The sequence below is a fragment of the Canis lupus genome, chromosome 13, assembly GCF_011100685.1.
Source record: "Canis lupus familiaris isolate Mischka breed German Shepherd chromosome 13, alternate assembly UU_Cfam_GSD_1.0, whole genome shotgun sequence".
NCBI lineage: Eukaryota > Metazoa > Chordata > Mammalia > Carnivora > Canidae > Canis > Canis lupus.
The window spans coordinates 21,543,552-21,568,770 of record NC_049234.1 but is presented as its reverse complement, the minus strand read 5'-3'; the positions used below and the strand labels follow the sequence as shown (position 1 = coordinate 21,568,770).

At 41.9% G+C, this 25,219-nt stretch overlaps 1 long non-coding RNA gene across 1 annotated transcript in view; it reads left to right on the top strand.

The window, feature by feature from the left end:
• LOC106559606 overlaps window positions 1-24,984 on the top strand; it is a 49,743-nt gene extending 24,759 nt beyond the window's left edge. Inside the window, exons 2-3 of the long non-coding RNA XR_005368292.1 lie at window positions 22,230-22,422; window positions 23,212-24,984. This is a non-coding gene — a long non-coding RNA (uncharacterized LOC106559606). The remainder of the gene's footprint in view (window positions 1-22,229; window positions 22,423-23,211) is intronic.
• Window positions 24,985-25,219: the final 235 nt, after the last annotated feature.

Genomic DNA, 25,219 nt, shown 5'->3' with positions numbered 1-25,219 from the left:
CTATGCAGTGTTCTTTGCATGTGTGTATTAGAACCCCCCACCGCATTGCAAAAGAATTTGTACCTCTTGGATGGTGGCAAAGTCTTTTAAAGATTTTATGTATGTATATATGTATGTATGTATGTATTTGAGAAAGACAGCATGAGTGAAGGGAGGAGCAGAGGGTGAGGGAGAGGGACAAACAGACTGCACTGAACCAGGAGCCTGATGCAGGACTCTAGGACTTGATTCCGAGGACCCTAAGATCATGATCTGAGCTAAAACCAAGAGGCCAGCACTTAACCGACTGAGCCACCCAGGCACCCTTAGTGGCAAAATCTTTTAAAGTATAAGCTTCTACTTTTAAAAGATCCTACAAAATTCAGAGAGAAATGTAAAAGGCTAATGACTTATTTGCTACCTTCCCTTCAGAGGGAAAAGGGACCAAAATTTCTCCTAGTCCCTCCTACAAATGATCTGTGAAAAGAAAAAACCAACAATGTTCAGGGACTAACAGAATTAGAGGGCTTTTATTGAAATCCTTTACACAGACAAAAATCTTTTTATTCCAATTTTAGTTAAAAATCTTCCTAATATAACAAAGCAAATTTAGCTAAAAAGTCAGGCCAATTGCATAACATTTAGGCTGTAATATAGTTGTTTGGGGGGAATTAAAAACAACTCATTATCTTACAAATCTCCATAAAACCAGAAATGGAACTCCAGAAAGAAGTCAAGCCTCATCTATCTGCCAATCCCCAACCTTGCCTATTCCTCTGAAATGTTTGTGGATATTTTAAAGATCAAGATTGGAACAAAATTATCCTGTACTCAGGAGAGAGGAAGGTGAATTTAAATCACAATTTCCCTGAAACTCTGAAAAAAAAAAACAAAACCCCAAAACACTATTTTGCACTCTTTCTGTACCATGAAATATAAATCTTCTGTCTTTATAATGTAAATACAGTCTACAGTTGCCTGAGACTGAAGAAATAAAAGGGGTTAAAAGAAATACAAACTGCTGGAATGAATGGCTTTTGTGCCCAGACTCTAGCACCTCTTAGACCCATATGTTCCAACTCTTCACCTCAGACAAAATATAGGTGCTTTCTCTCTGCCTTGGTGATGTAAATTTTCTGCCCTCATCTTTTCTAGGACCTCAGAGCAATTCTTTGAGGTAGAAACAACTAGGAACTTTAGGGAAACAATTTTCTTTTCTTTTTTTTTTTTAAAGATTTTATTTATTTATTCATGAGAGACGGGGGGGGAGGGAGAGAGAGAGAGAGAGAGAGAGAGAGAGGCAGAGACACAGCAGAGGGAGAAGCAGGCTCCATGCAGGGAGCACGACGTGGGACTCGATCCCAGGACTCCAGGATCACACCCTGGGCTGAAGGCAGGTGCTAAATTGCTGAGCCACCCAGGGATCCCCAGGAAACAGTTTTCATTTAAAAAGAGAGAGAGAGAGAGGGAGAGAGGGGGAGGAATTTGGAAATTGGGCTTTTAATGTCTTTCCCACAAATATTAGTAAGAACAAAGGCTAAAAGATTGTTTACATCTTGTCTGTGTATGTGTCTATATGTGTTTTATTTTTTTCTACCTCCGGATGATATTGCTGAAATTCACTTGTATAAGAGCTCTATTTAGTTGGTTGAAGGCAAGCACTTGTAAGAAGTGGGCATTCCAAAAGTCAGAAACTAGCTCAAATGTTTTATCAAGTTCACGTAAATCTGGGATAGTACTAAAGCTAATTTAAGGTTGTTGGTTTAATTAAAAGAAAATTTTCTTTGGAGTTATACATTAAATGTTAAAACTTATTTTACCTGTGCTTAATGAAGATCAGATGGGTACTTGTCTTTGTTGCAAATTTGTCCAAAAAAATTAGAATAATAGTTGACTTTGTCAAATGTCTCATGAAGTTTTGTAGGTAATCTAAACATAATTGTTAAGAACAAGTATATTAAATAGATGTAAATAAGATTAAAATGTTTATATTTATGGGTAAACTTACAAAACATTTTGGAGTTTTGCTAAATTACATGATGAGCCAAGTTTGAGTATCTAGATCATTTCCAAGTAAGATAAGATAATGAAATATTAAATACTAGTTTGTCTACTTCTGTCTTACTGTAGAGAAACTAAAATGAATACAATTTATTAGTAAACTTGGTTTGTGCTTTATTTAAAAACTGTACTGTGAAAAATACATGTTTAGAAATTATAAAAATTTTCATAAATTTTCTAGCCAAAAATATTGGTATAACAAACCATCTTTCAATTGCTCACTGTTTAGTTTACACTAGAAATGAAGGTTTGTAAGTATGAAGAATTCCAGTAAATGCAATAAGACTTCTAGAGGGCAGCCCAGGTGGCTCAGCCCTTTAGCACCACCTTCAGCCTGGGATCTCCTGGAGTCCCGGGATCGAGTCCTGCATCAGGCTCCCTGCATGGAGCCTGCTTCTCTCTCTGCCTGTGTCTCTGCCTCTCTCTCTCTCTGGGTCTCTCATGAATAAATAAATAAAATCTTAAAAAAAAAGACTACTAGAAATAAGGTAAACAACTTTGTATTTAAGCAAAGTAAGATATGTGTTCTTTTTTGGAAAATATGTGGAATGGGGATATACTTTTGTTGAGAGAAAAGAAAGTAATTTTGTTCTAAAATAAGACTAATTAAAGACGAAAAACTTAGGACAAATTCTGAATGTAAACAGGAAAGTTGTAGAAGATTTATAGAGAAGAGTCTTTAGAAGGGAATTTTGTGTTTGGTCAGTACTGGTTAAGATTAGAATAAATTTACATAAGTAAGTGAGTTTTAAATAAAAAATACACTGGTGCAAAAGTTAAAATTTTTGTTTTCTCTTATTTAAAAGAAAAAAGTTTTCTAAAACTATTGATCTACTCTTAATAATAAATTGTAAATGTTTTTATCTTTAAAAGTTATCTGCCTAGAAAGCAAAGGATCTGTTTTGCCAAAATAATTTCCTATGTTTATCAAGTCTTTGATTTAGTTGAAAAACAAAACAAAATAACAACAAAAAAACCAACTAGATTTTGCTCATAGCTATGTAACTTTATGTATTTGTCTTTGGTATCTTTTATTGTCACTTTTGTTAAATGGGTAATTAAATGTTTTATAATGATCTGTGATTTTAATTAGTCAAAAATTTTGATTTTGGGGGGGCATACTTCCCGAAATCAAATTCTAAAATAAAATTTTCTTTAAAGTTTATATTTAAATTCCAGTTAGTTAAGATATAGTATAATATTAGTTTCAGGTGTACAATATAATGATTCAGCACTTCCATACATCACCCTGTGGTCATCCACAATAAATACACCCCTTAATCCTCATCTATTTCTTCCCCTCCACTGCACCTACATCCTTTCTGGTAAACCAACAGTGCTGTTCTCTATAATTAAGAGTCTGTTTTTTGGTTTGCCTCTCTTTCCCAATCTTTCTTTTTCCCCCTTTGCTTATTTGTTTTGTTAAATTACACATATAGGTGAAATCATATGGTATTTGTCTTTCTCTGACTGACTTATTTCAGTTTTGCATAATACTCTCTAGCTCCATTCATGCCATTGCAAAGGCAAGATTTCATTCTTGTTTATGGTTAATATTTTATTGCATATTCTATTGTATATATATTATGTTGTATATATTATATATATTATGGTGTATGTGTATATTATGGTGTATATATAATATATGGTGTGTGGTATAATATATATATACACCTCATCTTCTTTATCCATTCATCAATCAATGGACATTTGGGCTGTTTCCATAATTTAGCTATTATGGATAATGCTGGTATAAACATGGGGGTGTATGTATCCTTTGGAATTATTATTTTTGTATTCTTTTCCTACATTTAATTTAACAAATTTTTTTAAGTAAACTCTACCCCCAACATGGGGCTCAAACTCATGACCCTGAGATCAAAAGCTGCATGCTCTTCCAACTGAGCCAGCTAGATGCCCCAGGGTACTTTCTGAGGAAGCTCCATACTGTTTTCCAGGGTGGCTGCACCAATTTGCATTCCCATCAACAGTGCAGGGTCCTCGTTTATTCACATTCTTGTCAACATGTGTTGTTTCTTGTGTTGCTGATTTTAGCCATTTTGATAGGTGTGGGATGATATCTCATTGTAGTTTTGATTTGTATTTTTCCCTGACAATGAGTGATGTTGAGCATATTTTCACGTATCTGTTGACCATCTGCATGTTTTCTTTAGAAAATGTCAAATCATGCCTGCTGCCCATTTTTTAACTAGATCAGTTTTTTTGGGGGTATTGAGTTTTATGAGTTTGTTTTTGTAAGCTCTACGCCCAATGTGGGGCTTGAACTCATGACATCAAGATCAAGAGTCACGTGCCCTACCAATTGAGCCAATTAGGCACCTCTGAGTTTGATAAGTTCTTTATGTATTTTGGATAAGAACCCTTTATCAGATTTGTCATTTGCAAATATCTTCCCCCATTCCACAGGTTGCATTTTAGTTTTGTGGATTGTTTCCTCCTCTGTGCAAAAACTTTTAATTTTGATGTAGTCCCAATAGTTTATTCTTGATTTTGTTTCCTTCGCTGCAAAAGACATTCCTAGAAAGAAGTTGCTATGGGTTGGTGTCAAAGAAGTTACTGCCTGTGTTCTCTCCTAGGATTTTTATGGTTTCAGGTCTCACGTTTAGGTTTTTCATCGATTTTGAATTTATTTTTGCATATAGTGTAAGAAAGTGGTCCAGTTTCATTCTTCTGCATGTTGCTGTCCAGTTTTCCCAACACAATTTGTTTGTAAAGACTGTCTTTTTGCCATTGGATATTCTTTCTTGCTTTGTCAAAGATTAATTGATCATGTAATTGTGGGTTCATTTCTGGGTTTTCTGTTCTGTTCTATATTGAATCTATGTGACTATTTTTGTGCCAGTATTATGCTGTTTTGCTTGCTACAGCACTGTAATATAACTTAGAGTCTGGAATTGTGACGTTTCCTGCTTTGTTTTTCTTTCAAAGTTGCCTTGTCCAATCAAGGTCTTTTGTGCTTACATACAAATTTTAGAATTGTTTGTTCTGGATCTGTGAAAAATGCTGGTGATATTTTGATAGAGATTGCATTAAATGTATAGATTGTTTTGGGTAGCATAGACATTTTAACAACATTTGTACTTCAAATCCATGAGCATGGAATATCTTTCCATTTGTGTCCTCTTCAATTTCTTTCATCAGTGTTTTATCGTTTTCATAGTACAAGTCTTTTACCTCTTTGGTTAGGTGTTTATTCTTAGGTATTTTACCGTTTTTGGTGCGGTTGTAAATGGGATTGATTCCTTAGTTTCTCTTTCTGCTGCTTCATTATTGGTGTATAGAAATGCAACAGATTTCTGCGTGTTGATTTTTGATCCCACAACTTTAATAACTTGTTCATCAGTTCTAGCAGTTTTTTGGTAGTCTTTTGAATTTTCTATATATAGTATCACGTCATCTGCAAGTAGTGAAAATTTCACTTCTTCTATGCCAATTTGGATGCCTTTTACTTCTTTTTGTTGTCTGATTGCTGTGGCTAGGACTTCCAGTACTATAGGGAGCAGTAGTGAAAGTGGACATCCATGTCTTATTCTTGACTGTAAAGGTAAAGCTCTCAGTTTTTCCCCATTTAGAATGTTAGCTGTGGATTTTTCATATATGGCCTTGATGATGTTGAGGCATATTCCCTCTACACCTACTTTGTTGAAGGTTTTTATCATGAATGGATGTTGTACTTTGTCAAATGATTTTTCTGCATCTATTGAAATGATCATATGGTTCTTATCCTTTCTTTTATTAATGTGATGTATCATGTTCGTTGATTTGTGAATATTGAACCACCTTTACATCCCAGCAACAAATCCCACTTGATTGTAGTAAATGATCTTTTTAATGTACTGTCGCTAGTATTTTATTGAAAATTTTTGCATCTATGTTCATCAGGTTTATTGACACGTAGTTCTCTTTTTTGGTGATGCCTTTATTTGGTTTTGGTGTGAGGGTAATGCTGGCCTCATAAAATGAATTTGGAAGTTTTCTTTCCTTTTCTATAAAATAAAATCTTTTGACTATAGTCTGAGATGTTCCAGGGGACTCCTGGAAATCTTAAGGAATTTTATGAAACATTAGACTTATTTGGTATGTTAAACAGGAAGCATTGTCAAATAAGTGATACTAAACTTTGTTAAGATTATATTTTTGTAGGGACTTTTAAAGCAAGAGTTTTAAAAAAATGTATAAAATTCCTAGAAACCTGATATCCTTATTTGTTATTATCTTGAGTGTTGTATGTCACAGAAATAGCAAAATTTCCTTGCTGATTGCATTATAATGAATTCTAATAAAATCTTTAACCATGGCCATTTTTAAGTCTTATCCTTTGCGTTAGGATTTATACTGATACTCTTACAAATGTGTTTCTTATTCAGTGAGATGCATAGGAAAAAACTTAAAAAAAAAAGATTTCATTTATTTATTCATGAGAGACACAGAGAGAGAGGCAGAGACATAGGCAGAGGGAGAAGCAGGTTCCCTGCAGGGAGCCCAAAGCAGGACTCCATCCCAGGACCCCGGGATCATGCCCTGAGGCAAAGGCAGACGCTCAACCACTGAGCCACCCAGGTGCCCTGAAAAAAACCTCTTGAGTGCAGGTTTCTGATAACCTTATGATCATAAAACTGAAGTAGGTAAGAATTTCCAAAACTAATGGAAAAACTGGATTCAAGCAAAACAACAATTAATAACATGGGACTGAATAAACTCAAAAGGAGAATAGTAATTTTTATGATTTTTTTTAATTTTTATTTTTTTATTCATGATAGACAGAGAGAGAGAGAGAGAGAGAGAGAGAGGCAGAGACACAGGCAGAGGGAGAAGCAGGCTCCATGCAGGGAGCCTGACACAGGACTGGATCCCGGGACTCCAGGATCGTGCCCTGGGCCAAAGGCAGGCGCCAAACTGCTGAGCCACTCAGGGATCCCCAACTTTTTGTTTAAAACATTGCTGGCTTTTTAACATGTCTTTTTCTAGATCTAAGTAAATATTTTCTCTTAAGCTAACTGACCCTACAGCAATTTGGTAAATTATAGCATTATAAGCAGAATTACAGTATTTATCCTTTCTTTCTACTTGAACCCTCTAGAATTAAAAGACTCAGTGAATATTCATGTATATATTATATACATATATATATAGTATTCTTATATTCTAATGGCAATGTATTTATTTACAGAATTTCAATAAGAATCCGTTCTTCATGTAACAGGATACCATTGGAAACATTGCTTATATTATCAAGGCTTTGACTTGAATGTTCCATTTGAGACCTGTACAGACTCAGATATGACCAGATAGATTTAAGGAACTAAGGTTGACTTTATGGAACCAATAAACCCCATGGAGATGTTGGCCTGATACCTTGCATACAGTTTCTAGCAGCTTAATCAGGTAAGTAAAGAAGGTCACTTCCTGGCAGGTGCAGGAAACTCAGGATATACCAGGGACATGGAGAAGAGAGGAATTCACCCAAATCCATAGGTACTATAGGGAAAGTCTGGCAGGTATTTGGTGCAAGTTTTGGTTGGGCTATTAAAAGTTCAATATAGGGGTACCTGGGTGACTCAGTTGGTTAAATGACCGACTTAATTTTGGCTCAGCTCATGATCTGAACCTTGTGAGATCTAGCCACTTGTTGGGGTCTATGCTTAGTGTGGATTCTGCTTAAGATTCCCTCTCTCTGCCTACCCCTCCCCCTGCTCGGTTGCTCACACACTCTCATAAATAAATAAATAAATAAATAAATAAATAAATAAATAAATAAATAAAATCTTGCTTAAATTTATTTATTTATTTATTTTAGAGAGAGAGAGAGAGAGAGAGAGAGAGAGTTGGAGAGTGCAGGCGAGGGGTGGAGAGGCAGAAGCAGGGGGAGAGAGAGAATCTCAAGCAGATTCCAAGCCCGGCACAGAGCCCTATGTGGGGCTAGATCTCATGCTCAACAACTGAGCTACCCAGGTGCCCCAGTAAATAAAATCTTAAAAAAAAATAAAGGAACCTTTATGGCCAATCACTATTTTTGCTTTGCTTATGTAAATAATTAGGGCAAGGTGTTAAAAACTAGATTTACTTTGCAAACACATTAATTTGCCTATCTTTGTTAAAAATGAGGATGATTATAAAAGATAAAAATGTCTTGATAACATACCTGAGTAATTATTAGATTCTAATACTGTTTATTATAAATTAGAACAGATCCTGATTTCTTCTAGTGCCTATCACTCTCCAAATGAACACGTCTTATTTTCCTCCCGCCTGTATGTTGTATTCATTTAAGACCTAAAACTGCCCTTTTTTCCTGAATTCCTGCAAACTGAATATGAACGACTTGATATAAACTTCAGAGAAACCACAACAGCTCATGTGTAGATAGTCTCATGCCTATTGCTGTGTGGGATCTTCAAAGATCTTGAGGTATTTGAACTACAAACCAGGAAAATCTGTTGACTGTCATGCCTACTCTCACTGTATCTGATGATGCTTTGGGCTTGACATCTAGAATTCTTCTCCACTGGCTATCCTCAGGACTTAAAAACTGATTTATATTATGACCTAATCATTAACCATTGTTTTTCTTTTTTCCCCCATAGAAATGCCTCTTGTGTAATTCTGATTTCTTTCTTTCTTTTTTTTTTTTTAAAGATTTTATTTATTTATTCATGAGATACACAGAGAGAGGGAGAGGTGCAGACATAGGCAGAGAGAGAAGCAGGCTTCATGTATGGAGCCTGACGTGGGACTCGATCCTGGAACTCCAGGAACACACCCTGGGCCAAAGGCAGGCGCTAAACCACTGAGCCAGCCAGGGATCCCCAATCCCTTATTTCTTGAAGCATAGGCCTAACTTTGAGAACACATTAGTATCCTGAAATGAGTTTAACTGAACTAACCTATGGTCAGGAGTAAGACTAGCTCCATGAGGGATGCCTGGGTGGCTCAGCAGTTGAGGATCTGCCTTTGGCTCAGGGTGTGATCCTGGAGTCCTGAGATCAAGTCCCACATTGGGCTCCTTGAATGGAGCCTGCTTCTTCTTCTGCCTATGTCTGTACCTCTCTCTCTGTGTGTCTCATGAATAAATGAATAAAATCTTAAAAGAAAAAAAAAAAAGACTAGCTCCATGAGATGGAACAATTTTCTAGCTCAACTTTTAATATGTAGAACTTCCAGGGAAGTTCCAGGCAGGAGCCCAATTCTGTAGGGTCACAGGGCAGGCTGCCCCAAAATGTGCTCCTTTGGCATGAAGATTATTTTGAGTTAAAAGTAATAAAAACCCAACATATGCAAGAGAAGTGCTCTGCTTCCTCCCTGACTGCCTAAATTTACATTGGGAAGGAGAGCCTGCAAGGGGAAGACAAGTATAAAGTAGCACCCGCCCCCTTTGCCAAAAGCTCATCTGGATGATAGAACAACCTTGTTTTTCTGAACATCTCCTTTACCTCCTTGCTAACAAATTTTCTCCATTTGTGTCCTCAGGCCCCTTCCTTTTTCCTTAGCTCATGCAGGGTTCATATTGCCTCATTGTCTTTGGAATTCCTTGTTGGTGTGGATTCCCTTTCTGTATGCATATTCAATTTAATTTTTTCCTGCCCCCTCCCTTTTTTTTGAAGTTGAGGGCACATGGCTGGCTAAGTGCATAGAGTATGGGACTCTTTTTTTTTTAATTAATTTATTTATATGCGAGAGAGAGAGAGAGAGAGAGAGAGAGGTCACAAGCAGAAAGAGAAGGGCAAAGGGAGAAGCAGGTTCCCCACTGAGCAGGGAGCCTTAATGCTGGACTTAATCCCTGGGATCATGACCTGAGCTGAAAACAGATGCTTAACCAACTGAGCCACCTAGGCCCCTAAGTATGGGACTCTTGATTTTGTGGTCATGAGTTCAAGCCCCATGTTGGGCATAGAGCTTACTTTAAAGAGAATGTTATGTAAACGAATATATCCTTTTTAATAATTTATACTGGTTTGAGCTGCATTTTGACACTTGCTATCAAGAGTCCTGAAAAATATACCTTCTTCTGTCTTCTTATCTCCAGCCATGTTCTTGTAACTGTAACTTCCCCATTAGGGGAATTAAGAGGTTAATATAAGATGTAGAGATGGCAGTACCATTTCCCTATGTAAGATCTTTTGATGGCTCCCCAGAGCCTACTCAGAGGAGGCAAGCTCAAAAGTCTTAAGAGAACAGGGAGACAGTTTATATGAAGGAGGGAGGCCAGGTGGAAGACAATAGAAAGGGGTTCAGTGAGTGAGAAGTGCCTTGCCTCTAGCCATTATATTCAGAATGCAAACACTGTGCTCACCAAACAGAACACATCTGGAGGTTGGTTTTGGCCTCCTGGCTCTGGAATCTGCAATTTCTGGCCTATTTTGCGGGTTCAAGCTCCTGCAGACAGCCTAGGAGGCCTTCGTGACCATGCCTCTGACACTGGCTGAGACTCATTTCTAGTTGCTAGATGCTCTAAGATTGCTAAACTGGCGCTGGCCTCTTGCTCTTCACCATTCTGTGCTTTTGCTAATGTAACTTCTTTACCTGGAATCTTGGTCCACTCACTCTTTTTATCATCTCTTCATCTTTATCTTGCTAAATCCTATTTATTCTTTAATATTCACCTCAGGTGTTACCAGCTCCAGGGATTCTTCTCTTGGTGGGACAGGTGTGCTTCCTCTAGGCTCCCATAGTTGGCCTTACACCTCCTTGTCATTACGCCTGACAGATCTTGTTTGCTTACTCACAATGGTTCCTTCTCCTGTTTACTTGCCGGGAGAATCTGTCTCTCCCTACAGAGGCTGAGAAAACCTGACATTTTCTTTCTCAGCCTGCCTTGCAGCTAAGGTCTGGGATGTAATCTGTTCCTGCTGGCAGGGATTGGATAGAAAATCAACTAACTCAAGGGGGGACACCTGGGTGGCTCAGCTGTTGAGCGCCAGCCTTCGGCTCAGGGCGTGATCCTGGGGTTCCAGGTTTGAGTCCCACATCAATCTCCCTGCATGGAGCCTGCCTCTCTCTGCCTGTGCCTCTACCTCTCATTCTGTGTCTTTCATGAATAAATAAATAAAATCTTTAAAAAAAAAAAAAAAGAAAAAAGAAAGAAAGAAAGAAAATCAACTAAGGGATTCTTGGGAAAGATTTTCCTCCATGACAATAAAGGAGTAATGCAGAGAACACCCTGCCTTTCCATTTCTATTGTTGAATATAATTCTCTGAGAAGTGATGTTTGGAGCCCTAGCAGCCGTCTTGCAACTATGAGGGGAAAGCCAAGAGAATCACAGAGAGAGAGAAGCAAATCCCTTCCATCCCAGAGCTGCTGAACCACATTAGGAGCTTTCTCCCTCATCTTTTTTGTTATGTGAGGTATAGTAATAACCTCCTGTTGCCTAAGTCACATCTGGGGAGATATTCTGTTACTTTCAGGTGAATACATTCTAAATGATTCAACATATGTTCATGTTGCCTTTGTGCCTCCTCTTTCTGTAAGTTATTTGTGAGAAAGGATGATCTTATACTCACCTTTGTATCCCTGATGTCTAGCAGGGTCAGAACTCAACAAATGTTCATTGAAGTAGTGTTTATTTTATTTTTTTATAACTTTTCCATTAAGAGCTACAGTAAACAGTGTGTGCCAGACAATGTCTGTTCTATTCAGGAGATCGGCCTTCAGTGTTGGAGAGTGAGAAATATATCAGTGAATCTTATATGGGTAACCCCCTGGGGACTTATGGGAAGGTTCTGATACAAATGTTATGTCATCTCAGTGACTATTGCTATTCACATTGTTGATTCAGACCTATGAAAGCTTACTACAAAGCCCAGCATGTATGTCAGATGAAAGTGTGGTGTATTGACTGGAGAAGGAAAGGGGTAGTGGGTGCTTACAGCCCCCCTCTGTCATGCTACGCCTTCTCATCTCCTGCTATGGTCCCTGAGGCCCCTTTCTGACCCCATCCCTGGGTCAATGGGACAAAAATGATAGCTGCTTTCATAAACTCAAATCCATCAAACACTGTAGACTTCTCTTGGTCCTTAGTGGCTGCCTAAACTCTATTATTAAAAGTTGGAGGTTGCCCTTAGCTTCTTGGAGGTTTGTGAGATTCCATTTTTATTGAAGTGTGCAGAGCATTATACCAGCTTTAGCTAAAAATGGTGCAGCGAATCAAAAAGGCAGCTACTTTGGAGAATCCATTTGGCAACCCCAGTCCCTTAAGTACATACATTTAATTTTATGGTTTGTTACACAAATCAGTTGAACTTGTCATATCAGAGAAAGCCCATGTATTTTGGAAAGCCCTATAAATTAAGAGCAGACATTCTTATATGGGGCTTGTGCTATTTTGTTTTTATTAATAAGGGAGGAAGATCACTTTAGATTTTAGTATTGACTCATGGAGAAGCCATTCCCCTTTTCGCATGTTCACATCCCTGCTACCTTAAATCTAATCTCCTCAGATCTTCCTGACTGAAATTTAGATGGTAGAGTTAGATCTCCATGTGATCTAGAGTCTCAGCGTTTGTAGCCAGGAAAGTGACTTCTACAACGTGGTATTAGGGTGGTGGGTTTGTGTGTGGGGTGGGAAGGAGAGGCATAACATTATGCCTAAGTCATTAATGGTCATACCCAAGAGAAGCCCAATGTCTGAGTATATGTGGGGTGTGTGTTTTCAAAGGAAAGGAGGTTAGATTACCTTTTCATTTTTTCATGGCCACGAGTTTGCATCTCTTTAGTTTCAGAAAAGTAAATATAAGTCTCTCAGCCTGGATGAATTGCAACGCATGGCCAAAAAACTACCCTATGTTCTGAAACTCTTGGCTGAGCTCTCATCACCTGTATGGCTTCCCTGAATCCTATCTCTCTTCTTCAAGGAAACAGCATTCTTGGAGGCCCCTCAGTTACATTCTGTTCTCCTGTATCCCTGGTAACACATGATGATACTTTTTGTTTTTCCTTTGATCAACAACACAACTTTGAGATTTTTACACTGTTCCTTTCATGTTATACCTCCTTTGTGGCCCAGACTATCCATTTATCCATCCATTCACGCACTCATCCAGCCACCCAAACACACACCCATCCATTGACCAATGCACCCATCTACCCATTCATGCACCCATCTACTCCACAAGTACCCATCCACTCAACTTCCATCCATCCATTTATCCAACTATCTATCTACCCACCCATCCACTTACCCATCCATCATTCATCCATCCATCCATCCATCCATCCATCCATCCATCCATCCAACAAGTATTTGTTAACCACATTCTATTTGCCAGCAGTTTTCTAGGAGCTGAGGATATAGTGGTGAACAAGCCAGGCATGTCCTTATTATCACAGAGTTTACATTGTATCTGGGGAATAATATTAACAAACACTAAATGTAACAACATCAGATGGTGAAAGTGCTGTGAAGAAAAATGTGGCAGCCATAAGAATGGGCCTCTCTGATCTCAGACTGCAGGGTGTGTAAGTGACCGAGAGAGACTCTGTATTCTGAAATCCCTCACTGTGTTTGACTAGGACCATGCTTCTCAGGGGCTGTTCCTCAGCAATAAGACTCAGTGAAGGAATCCTTGAGTTTGGATACTCTCTGGTGGTCTTGCTCAATTTTTCTTAGAAATGTACTGTGGCCTAGGACTTCTTACCCTCTCTCCCTCCTGTCTCCCCCCCGCCCCCGCACAGTCTCCTTCCTTCAGGCACACCTCTTCATGGCAGCCTACCAGCTCTCCTAGCCCATCCTACATCCCTTCTTTTACTGTCTCACACCTTCGCTCTGATAAAAGTTTGCATTTTGTTCTTCCATCTCAGCATCTCTTTCTTGGAGGACCTGGGCTAATGCTAATGCAGCCTGAAAGAAGAGGCTGTGACTTGGGGTTGGAGTGACTTTGGATAAGTGGCAGGAAAAGCCTCTCAGAAGAGGTGACATTTGTTTAGGAATTTGATTGGAAGGCAGGATGACCCACACAGACACCCGGAAGAGGTGTACTTGGGCAGAAAGAAGAAGAGCACATGTTGAGGCATAGAGACCAGGGTTTTTGAGAGGAGCAGTCCTTAAAACTGCTGGATGGGGAGGGAGGGCAAACCAGTCTCTGGATTCCCTTCAAACTCTCTTGCCTTTCAAGTGGCTCTAACTTTATCTACTTTCCATATTTGGCTTCCCCTAAGATTTCAGACGAACAAAGGCTTCCAGGGTTTAAAATATAAATACTCTGCAAATCACTGCTCTAGATGAACTCTGTGATCTCTGCCCTATTTTATACCTCTATCTATCAGTCCATTGTCCATGGAGAGAATAGGTAGGAGAAGAAACTACCTCTATTTGGAAGGCTAATTGTTCCGCAGAGATACTGGATTAGTACAGGGCAGGTGTGGATAAGGGGAGTTAGAGTCAGTGATTAAAGGGCTGGCTGGCTGGAGGCTGGTGCAGGGAGTAGGGAGTCCCTGCAGTTGGACAGCAGCCAGAGGACCGGCCTGTATCAAGTAGGCAGAGGCGGGCTGACAAACGACTGCTGTGTGTGCTAAGCCTGTGGAGATCATGGGGCGTAAAGGGTTGTCCTCCATGTGAGATGGAGAGGTGTTTGGAGAGGTGGCTGTACTCAAGGACTTTGGTTTCATTTGTAAACTATTAATATTACCCAGGAGAAAAGTGATAGAATTTACCTGTTGCCAGAGGGGTTAGTAACTGAATTTATAAAAATCTCCTGGTCCTACCTCAGTGGTAAAACCTTATTTTCTCCCCACTGAGTGTTCAGTAGAAAGGGAGACCAATAGCAGCAATGCAAAGAGTGAGCTGGAAATGAGCAGATTTCTTTTTTCTCCAATCCTTAACGACTGTGTAGAGAAACCACAGCCACTGATAGGAAAGTGGGTGTATATGCACTGAGGTGAAGATGTGTTCACCCAGTGAAGATGCAGGAATCTTTAAAGTGTGCTTTTGAATTACATTTATTTAGTAATCAGAGGCTCGACTACAGTGGCTAAAACATCTAAGAATGTTTTGTCTTACGTAAAAGAATTTTGGAGGTAAGTAGTGGGTGCTGCTAAGACAGCTCTACGAATTGTCAGACACCCGCACACCTTCTGTCTTTCTACTCTGCCACATGTACCTTCCATTCTTATAGTTCAAGATCGCTGCTAAGGCTCCTGCCATCGCATCTAAATTCCAGGCAGCAGGAAGGAGGAATGGAAAAAGGCTTGTTCTTTTCCTATTAAGAAGCCATTCAGCATATCACATACAACATTTCTGCTTATGTGTTGTCAGCTAGAACTTAGTTTCATAGGCACGCCTCACTGCAAGGGCGGTTGAGAAATGAGTGATAATGTTCTCAGTTTAAAATTTGGGTTTTGGTCCATAAGGAAGAGGAGGAGAGTGACTTTTGAGAAGCAACTCATTGTCTGAGTAACTTAGTGAGAAGTATACATAGCTGAAATGGGACACAGCATTCATTCATTCATTCATTCATTCATTGAATCATTTGCTTCCTCCTACACTACTTCAATAAATATTGCGTATTTGGGTGCTAGGGACCTGAGAATGAACTGTTTTTGCCTGCAGAGTACTCCCTAAGTGTGTAGAAATAAGGGCAATGACATGTGAGAAGCGACCGGACAGATGTGCCTAGGTCCAGTGATAGCCAAAGCAAAAATTTTAGTTCTGGTTGGGCTGGGGAGCCTTGCAGAGAAGAGGACACATGAACGGGGAGTTGGAGAATGAGGAAGTCTCCAAGTGCAGATGGAGAAAAGGCATTCTGGGTGGGCGGACTGAGAAGTGTGGTGGCATCTGTAAAGTCCCATTGGTGTGAAATAGTATGACAGACCCATTTGGGAGCTGCAAGCATAGCCAGAGAAAGCTAAAGAGATGGGCAATGAAGCCCTTTGGTGTCTGCTAAAGACTTTGGAAAGATGCTTGTCTATTCTAGTCTGTCTGATTTCAATGAAGAATTGAAGGCAGTCGAAGGCATTTGGACTTTATCTTGTAGGTAACAGGGAGCCCACTAGTGGGTTTTGGCCGATGGAATGTGGGCTGAGGTAAGTGTGTCAGTTCTGAGCCTTAGGAGACACCATTGTTCCTACTCGCCCCTCTGGAAACTTCCACCGTGGGAAGAATATACCTCGGTTCTTGGGGTTCCTTCAGCTTGGGCTCCAGACTGAGATGTATGAGGCAGACCTGCACTTGATCCACAGGTTGACAAAGAACTAACCCAGCCACCTCATAAAGCAACAAACAAATGCTTATTTTGTTCACCTCACAGATTGGTGATTGTTAGGCAGGAGCACTGCAGTAGAAGCTTGCTAATATACCTGGTGATTAGATTCCTATCATGTCACACTGTGCTTGCTAGATGGGTGGGTTTGGCCAAGCCTACCTGTTTGGTAGACTAGATAGCTTCATAGCACATGTGAGGGAAATACCACACAAAAGGGATATTCCCCAACCCAGGGGTGTGAGGCTCATCTGGATGGAAGAGCTTGACACCCAGGTGACTGCCAGTGTTGGTTTAGCTCAGGACTTCTCGACCTCCATGATACTGACATTTTGTTGTGGGGGGGCTGTCCCATGCATAGGAGTTTAGAAACATCTCTGGAGTTTACCCACTAGATGCTGGCGACACTGCTCTCTCCAGTTTGCAACCACCAAAAATGTCTCCAGGCATTGTCCAAAATCACTCCCTGTTGGGAACCATTAGTTTAGCTGACCTGGATTCAGTTTTTTGGTAAGGTAAGAACAGAAATTTATAACTAATGACATTATTTATTGAACACTTACTGAATTTGAGGCTTCTTGTTAAATACTTTTAGCAATTGAGCCAATTTGGAAAGTATATTAGTTTGTATTACTATCGCCATTCCAAAGTACCACAGACTGGGTGACTTAAATAACAGAAATTTATTGTCTCATTGTTCTGGAGGCTGGAAGTTTGAGATCATGGTGTCATCAGGGTGAGTTTCTTCTGAGATCTCTCTCTCTGGCTTGGAGATGGCTGTCTCCTCAGATTGTCTTTCCTCTGTATGTTGTCTGTACCCTAAGCTCCTCTTTAAGGACTCTGGTGATACTGAATTACCCTAACAATCTGATTTTAACTTAATTACCTCTTTAAAAGCCAGTTCTCTAAATATAGTCACATTTTGAGGTGCTGGCAGTCAGGAGTTCAACAAATGAATTTGTGGGAAACATAATTCAGCCATAACAGAAAGCCTACAAGGGAGGATACACAGAGGTGGGGGAAACTCTTGTTTCAGGAACACATTTACTGGGTAGAAGAGCAATTTCAACTCTAGAATCTATGCTTTTGATCATACTCCATACTGTGTCCCCAAGAAATTGGTTCTGAGAAGAGACAGGAAGGGAGACACCATATAAGTACATGCAATGTATTCTCTGTGTGTTATAGTAGGAAAAAAAGGATAGGCTTGTTCAGATGTGATGTTCACTCCCCTTACATATCTGTGCATGAGAAGAACTTCCTCCAATAGTCACATTGTTTCCCTGGTTTCCCTGGTCACGTCAGAAAAGCTATACAGATTGTAGGAAGTACTCAAGCCTCTGCTGGGCTGGACCACTCAATCCTACTCAAGGAAAAATGTATTTCTGGACCCTGTGCTCTTTGACGATTGAATTAAAAAGCCTTAAAAATGTCTACCTGCTAGTCTAGCAATTCCATTCCTTGGAATTTATCTTTAGGAAGGAAGCAAATATGTGTATGAAGATTTATGCATAAGATATTTGATTTTAGCATGATTTGCAAGAGCAAACATTGGATAGATATTGGATAAATAAATTACAGCATGTCCATATGGTGGAATGTTCAACTCATAGATGAATATTTTCCTCCAAGGGAAAAACCTTCATGATATATTATTCTTTGAAGAAAAAATATTTGGATACCATATAGAGTATGTTCCGAATTTTTGAAATTGTGTACGGTATGTCCTCATGACCCTGAACAAGGAGGTACTTCTAGAATCTAGCAGAGATGAATTGTAGTCTTGGTTTTCTGCTGTCCTGCCAAACCTGTTCTGTGCCCAGTTCTGAAAACTGGAGCAAGTCCTAGGGCTTCTTTTGTCACTCTTATCCAAGAAAAAGTCATCTACTCACTACAGTCACAAAAACCCAGTCTCTACTAATTAGTATGTCCGCTCCATGGAACAGCTCAGATTCTCCAATCTTCACTGAAAATGAATATTTCTTCCCTTTCCTTCTTCAACTGTGTCAGGCTGGCGCCTGTAGTGAGAAGGGGGGGTGGGGCTGTTGTGTCTCTTTCTCTTCACTGGGTGCTTTGGTTCTCTCCCCATTCCGTCCAACACGTCCTCTGGTTCCTCCAGAACTGGGAAGAGGGAGAGGGAAAGAAAGAGGCAGGAAAAGGCTCACCTGACTGGTGTTATTCTAGCCACCTGGGTTTTCTCGTGCCTTCCTTCTTGGGTCCTTTGCAGCTGATCCCTTCCTGTTCCTGGTGGGCACCTGCGGTTTGCTTGACCGGGAGCTTATGTCTCTTCTGGTGGCTGCTGCACGACTTCTCCCTCCCCTGCTGCCCCAGCATCTGGCCAGTTCTGGTTCTTGGAAACCTTCATACATCCTTTGTCCTGATGACTTGGGGAAAGTGAGCCACCTTCAATATAACCTCTCCTTACTCCACCCTCAGGGCTGCTAGTCAGCCACAGTCACTGGCCCTTTGGATCCCTCAACGTGATTGGAATATCAGTCAACTGAGTTCTGCATGTTCCAGGGACTATGCATTGAGCCTTCTTCTAAGAGGTCTCACTGAAGCCCCGGTGCCTTGGACAGAGCCCCCACAGGGAGGGTGGGAATCTAGACACTGACGGTTCTCTTCTCAAATCCTTACCTGACACCAACCCCCACCTCTGCCTCTCCAACTTCTTTAAGGTTCTAGAGATGGGTAGATTGGGCTTTTTTTTTTTTTTTTAAAGTAAACTCTAACCCGAACATGAGGCTCAAACTCAAAACCCCAAGATCAAGAGACATATGCTCTACCAAGTGAGCCAACCAGGTGCCCCTGGATTGGGATTTTAAAACCTGACTAAATCAAGTCATCTTATCCTGTGTTCTGGTGGTCTTACTTCTCACTTTGAAATGGGAAGCAGTTGGCTCTTGTCTTGGAGTATCAGCTGATACTGAAATGGAAGGAACCTGTTCTCAACATTCTGTTTTGCACAAAGAGAATAAAGAGGCAGCCAGCATGCACGTCAGTCTTGCAGAGGCATGTCGGGGAGAGAGGATGGGGGTCTGGATAGAAAGATTGTCAGGGTCCCTTCCAATCCAGAGATTGTATGGCAGGCAGGCAGGGAATATGAAAAAGTATCATTATGTTCCCTGACTGTGATGTTGGAGAGACAAGACATGAAGCATGATAGCGGTGGGCCATCGAAAATGTTCTTAATGGTAATAAACTCAATAACATTAAGTGTGAATAACCAAGTGCTGAGTGTACAGGACAAGCTTTATGTCTTAGAGAATGGAGGTGAGTCAGCTCACTGCTGCAGAGGGTGTCTGAGAAGAGGTAGGTGGAAACTGAGTTTGGCAGTCAGCAAGGGGAGACACGCCCCACCTAAGCCTCCATGGCCTCTCTTCTCAGGCTTTGTACTTACTTGTTCTCCCAAATGCCACCCTGCCAGGAAGTCGTTCCTTATCCCTGTAGCTGGAGGTAAACAAGGCATCTCTTGTCACCATTGCATTTTGTTTCTACTCTTGTTTGCCCTGGCCCATGGCAGGTAACACACACACACACACACACACACACACACACACATAAACACACGTTATTATGATGTCCCCAGGCACTCAGTGAGCCTTTGGCTGGGTCAGAATTAGGGCTGAATTCCTGTTTTTTTTTTCCTTTATTTTTTTTGAAGATTTTATTTATTTATTTATTTATTTATTTATTTATTTATTTATGAGAAACACAGAGACAGAGACATAGGAAGAGGGAGGAGAAGCAGGCTCCATGCAGAGAGCTCGATGCGGGACTTGATCCCAGGACTCCGGGGATCACACCCTGAGCCAAAGGCAGATGCTCAACCGCTGAGACACCCAGGCATCCCTGGGTTCCTGGGTTTTGGCTCTCCAGCCCCTCCTCCCAGGTGTTTCCAGAAGCCTGGAAAGTACTTCGCTGGATATTCCAACCCTCCTGGCATTTGTGATTAGGGATGTGTGCCCAAATCCATTTTGTGTGTTTCCAACTCAGAGCCTCCTGGAAGGGAGGTGCTCCCCAGAGACATGGCAGGCAACTGCAGAAAGCTGCAGTCCCAGCGCTGGTCCTGCTGAGGAGGGCCCAGCCCCCCTCCGTCTGTGTCTCTTCACTGAGCGGTTGGCCTGCGTTTCCAGCAGGCCTGGGCTCGGCGCTGGGCATGCTGATGGACTCCTGGGGTGGCTCTACTCTATGGGAGCAAGGGACAGGCCTGGCCCTGGAGAGGGGTAATGATGGCCGAGTTGGTGCATCTGGGTTAGCAGTAGGCGTGGCCACCACCAGGCCCGCAGAGCTACTACACAGGGCGGCTGGAGAGCCTTCTGATTCTGCTCCAACTTTGCTCAACTGCCACCTCCCTTAGGGAGAGTTCCCTGCTCCACAGGCTGAGTTAGATGCTCCTGTGTGTACCGGAGCCACCGCACTCAGCCCTCGACTGTGGGAGCCCTCCGCCAAGCGTGTCTTTGGAGGGCCAGGCCCATGCATTTATCATCCCACTGTGGGTGCTGCATTGGCGTCAGAGCTGGGTTTCCTGTAGGAATTCACACCTGGTTCTACCTGCTCACCATCCTTCTCTCCCCTTTCGTCACAGTGAGTCTCAGAAGACTGAGTAGTTTCTTCTGAAAACACCACCCTCTTAACACCGGGAGGGCAGCCCTGCTGGGGAGTGGAGGAAGACGGGGTGGCCATGATTCTAGCCAGTGTTCCAGTACAAAGGACAACTAGAAGAAGGTCTAGAACAGTGCAGACCGATGGAAAAATAATGTGAAAAAAAGGACAAAGAAACAGTGAAATCTAATAATATATTTTATTTAACCCAAGATATCTAAAATATCATTTTCATATGCAATCAGTACAAACCATTATGAATGAGATAGTTCTTTTTTTCTGTACTAAGCCTTCAAAACCTGATATGTATTTTATAGTCAGTGCATCTCAATCTGGACACTCAATTTTCATCAAAAATACTTGATGTGTATTTCAATTTTATAAAATTTGCCGTTGAAAAAAACTGACCCATCCACCCACGTCCTTCCAAACATAAAGTTTTCCAATAACTGAATTAAGTATCTGTTTTTAAATTTAGATGAGTTTAAATAAAATACAAATTCAGTCACGCTGGCCACTTCTCAAGTGTACTCGTTGAGTCCCATGCAGTTTCTAGAAGGAGGGCTGGGAGGGAAGAGAAGACGTGACTGAATCAGGGGAAGAAAGCCCAGTGGCTCTCAAGGGTGGTGGCAGCTTCAAGCCAAATATACAGCAGCTTCTCCAAATATACATTGCGCTCATTTTCCTTAAGACTTTTGGGGCTGAAGGCAGATGGCAGTCATGGTGGGAGGCTCAGCTCACTTCCAGGACAGTCTTCAGTAGGGTGAAACTTGTCTGCATTTTCTGCAGCATCATTAAACTTGGACGGTGGTTTCCTGCTGGGGGGCCATGGAGGACTGAAATTCTGGGGAGAGGCTCCTAGGTACCCCCCACCACTGAGAGGGGTGAGGGCGCTGCGGAGGGCCCTGGAGCTGACGGAGGGATCAGCTGCTCCCCCTACCGAGAGCCACAGGACCTGCCTGGCTGCAGCCACCAGAGAGTTAACAGGGGCTGAGGCTGCCTTTTGTAGACTTGCCCTTCACATGCTGGAGGCGGTCAGTGATCCTGTGGGCTGGAGGACCGTTGGCAGGGGTCGAAGAAAGACTGGATCTTTTTGGGGTTATCAAGCCTCGGAACACAGAGGCCTTGACTTTGGAAGCATAGAAATGTTAGTGCAGAAATGCATCTTAGAATACAAAGGTAACATGGGTACCTGGCTGGCTCAGTCCGTAGAGCATGCAACTCCTGATCTCAGGGTCCTGAGTTCAAGCCCCAGGTAGGATGTACAGCTTACTTGAAAAAAAAAAAAAAAAAAAAAAAAAAAAAAGAACAGGCGAGTAAGATAGTTTAATAAAGTTCTGTGGTCTCCAAACTCAAAAATTGTTTTTCTCTAGACTTTACTAGCTGGTGTCAGGTGTGACAGACACATCCCTGGAAAATTCAGCTAGGAGCTGGGTTCCGTTCTCGGCAAATGGGTTGAGAGACCTCTGGCCAACCCAGTGGATATCCAGGCTAGCGGAGGAGCGCTGAAGGAGATGAAAAAAGTCTTCACTCTCAAGGAATCTGCATCCAGGGGGAAGACAGAGGGTAAACTGCTAATCAAAAACGTAATGCAATTGCAAGGGGTAGTGGGCAGGGGGATGGGGTGACTGGGTGACAGGTACTGAGGGGGGCACTTGATGGCATGAGCACTGGGTGTTATACTATTGTTGGCATTGAACTCCAATAAAAAATATGCATATAAAAAATGTAATGCAGAGCATGATGTCTAGTGGCAGATTTCCTTCGGGTCCAAAGGAGGGTTCAGCAAAGAACAGCCCACAGGCCAAATCCAGCCCAAGGCCCATATTTTGTAAGTGAAAAAGGCTGGTCCCTCAGCAGGCTGGTTTGTTTGTGTTGTCGGCGTCTGCTTTTGCCCCCTAACGGCAGAGCTGAGTACTTGCAGAGAGTGAATGGCCCTCAAAGCCTCAAGTACCTACATACTATCTGGCCCTTGAGAGAAAAAAGTTTTCAGGCCCCTGGTCTAAGGCAGGGGACAGCTATTTTCAATAGAGAAGCATGTTGGATCGGCTTCTGGGAATAAAGAGCCGAAGAGAGGGAATTCTGGCCACAGGCCCGGTGACCTGATTCCAGGACAGAGGAGCGGGCCAGGCTCCCAGCCTGGGTTCTTCAAGCCTGTCCTTACTCCTGAGCAGAAAGGAATTCAATCAATTTTTCCACACCTTGTAGAAAGAGAAAGAGAGAGGATGAGTGAGCCGAAGTTCGTAAAGGCTTTGAGAGTAATATGAAAAAAAGCATCCATTAATCAAAAGATATTATTTCTATTTTATTGTTAAGTGGATGCTAATTTTCTTTTTTTCTTTTTTTTCTTTACAGTCCCGGCTGCCAGCTTCCTCCTTCCTGTTGTTCTGCCTTGGAAAACCAAACCAAACCAAACAAAAAACTAGGCATTACCACCACAGACCGCAAAGGCATTTACTTTAAGAAACGTGTTTTCATTCTTTTTCAAGATCCAAATAGGTGCAAGTAGGCTTAGATAGATTCCACAAGGTCCAGACTTCAAAAGGTTTAAAGGGTGTGGGAAGAAATGCCTCCCTCCTATTTCTTGTAAAGATTTTATTTATTTATTTGAGAGAGAGAGAGAGAATGAGCAGGAGGGAGGGGCAGAAGGAGAAGCAGACTCCTCGCTGAGCAGGGAACCCCATGAGGGACTTGACCCCTCTGTTGACGAAAGGGAAGAAAAAACCCGATGAACTCCTTGCTGAGCAGGGAACCCCATGAGGGACTTAACCCCTCTGTTGCTGAAAGGGGAGAAAAAAATCCAGAGAAGAAATGTGATTGGTGTGGAGGATACTCCTTAGGCCAATGGCCATGGCCAATGACCAGCGGACTCCTCGCTGAGCAGGGAACCTCATGAGGGACTTGATCCCCTGGGATCATGACCCAAGGCAGGTGCTTAATTAACTGAGCTACTTGGTTGCCCACCTCCCTCCTATTTTTGAGGCTCTCTGTTCCTCAGTTTGGAGGAGGCAAATGGCACCAATCTCTTGTAGTGTGTATCCTTCTTGAGATATTTTAAGCAGGAGGAAATATTGACACACACACATATTTTTTTCTTCCTTTCAACACAAATGATTATCTCCTATATATACACCATTTTGCAAATTGCTTTTCCCCCCCTCGTTAATGCCTTTTGGTAAGTGTTTCACATCACTACACACAGAACTCCCCCCTTCTCTTCTTTGTGGTGTAGTGTCCCATCACATAGAGGTGCCACTCTGTATGGAAGTGTTTTAGTGGCACCTAGGGCTGTTGCTCTACCCTGGTGGCATCGCTGGGCTCAGGGGACAGGGTCGATAACAGTGCCTGGGTAGAGGTTCATCCTACTGATGGCTTGAAAGATGGCCCCTCCTTAGTCCTCCGCAGGCCAGGCAAGGGGGTGAGGGGCATTTCATTCCAGCAATCATGTCACAGCGTCCTTCTGCCTGCTTTGGCCACCTGTGGGATTAACCCTGTCCTTGTGATTGCCTTGCCTCAGGCTGCTGTGGGAAAAGCACGTATTCCAACTGGAAATCGAAGTCAAGATTATTCTGATATAGTTGGATCAGGTGGTGGCGGTGGCGTTTGGCAGGCGTATTAGTCATGGCTTTTTATTGAAAGTTATAAATACCAATCTCAAACTGGCTTAAGCAAAAAGGAGGATTTGTGGACTCACACAGGCAAACAAGGCGATTGGGGAGTTGTGGCAGACACCCAGTTTCCTACCTGATGTACATTCTCTCCATGTTCTCGGTGTGCCCAACTAAAAGCGCTCAGCTCTCGAGGCTCCCTTGCAGCTAGGGTGGTCACGTGACCCTTCTCTGATGGAAGTAGGCATGCACAGGTTGGCCCATCTGAGAATCCTCACACTTAGCTGGCGTATGCTTTTTTGTCCTTTTTGCCTGGAATGTGGATATGACACCCAGAGATGCAGGAATCATCCTGGAAGATGAGAAGGAGAGTCAAGTGATGAGTCAAGTCAAGTCAAAATGGTAGGAGAGGGCTGGGTCTCTGCAGTCACCATGGAACCTGCATACCAGATCTCTCCTGTCAGCCTTTCAATCAGATGCCACCTGAGAAAAATAAACTCCCCTTTGGGTCGGTCCTGGAGTTGGGCTCTTATTACATGCAGTTCAACCCAGGCCAGCTCTGATTCTGTGCATCTGGAGTCTAGGATTTCATAGTGTCAGGTTTCTCTATCTCTCTAGTTCATTCTCCCAGAATCCTCAATGGGGCAAGGGACATGACACCAGTAGCTCTGGAATGCACTGTGAAGGCTTCCGATCCAGGAGAAAGAGGGAGCTAACCCCTCTGTTGCCAAAAGGGAAGAAAAAATATCCAGAGA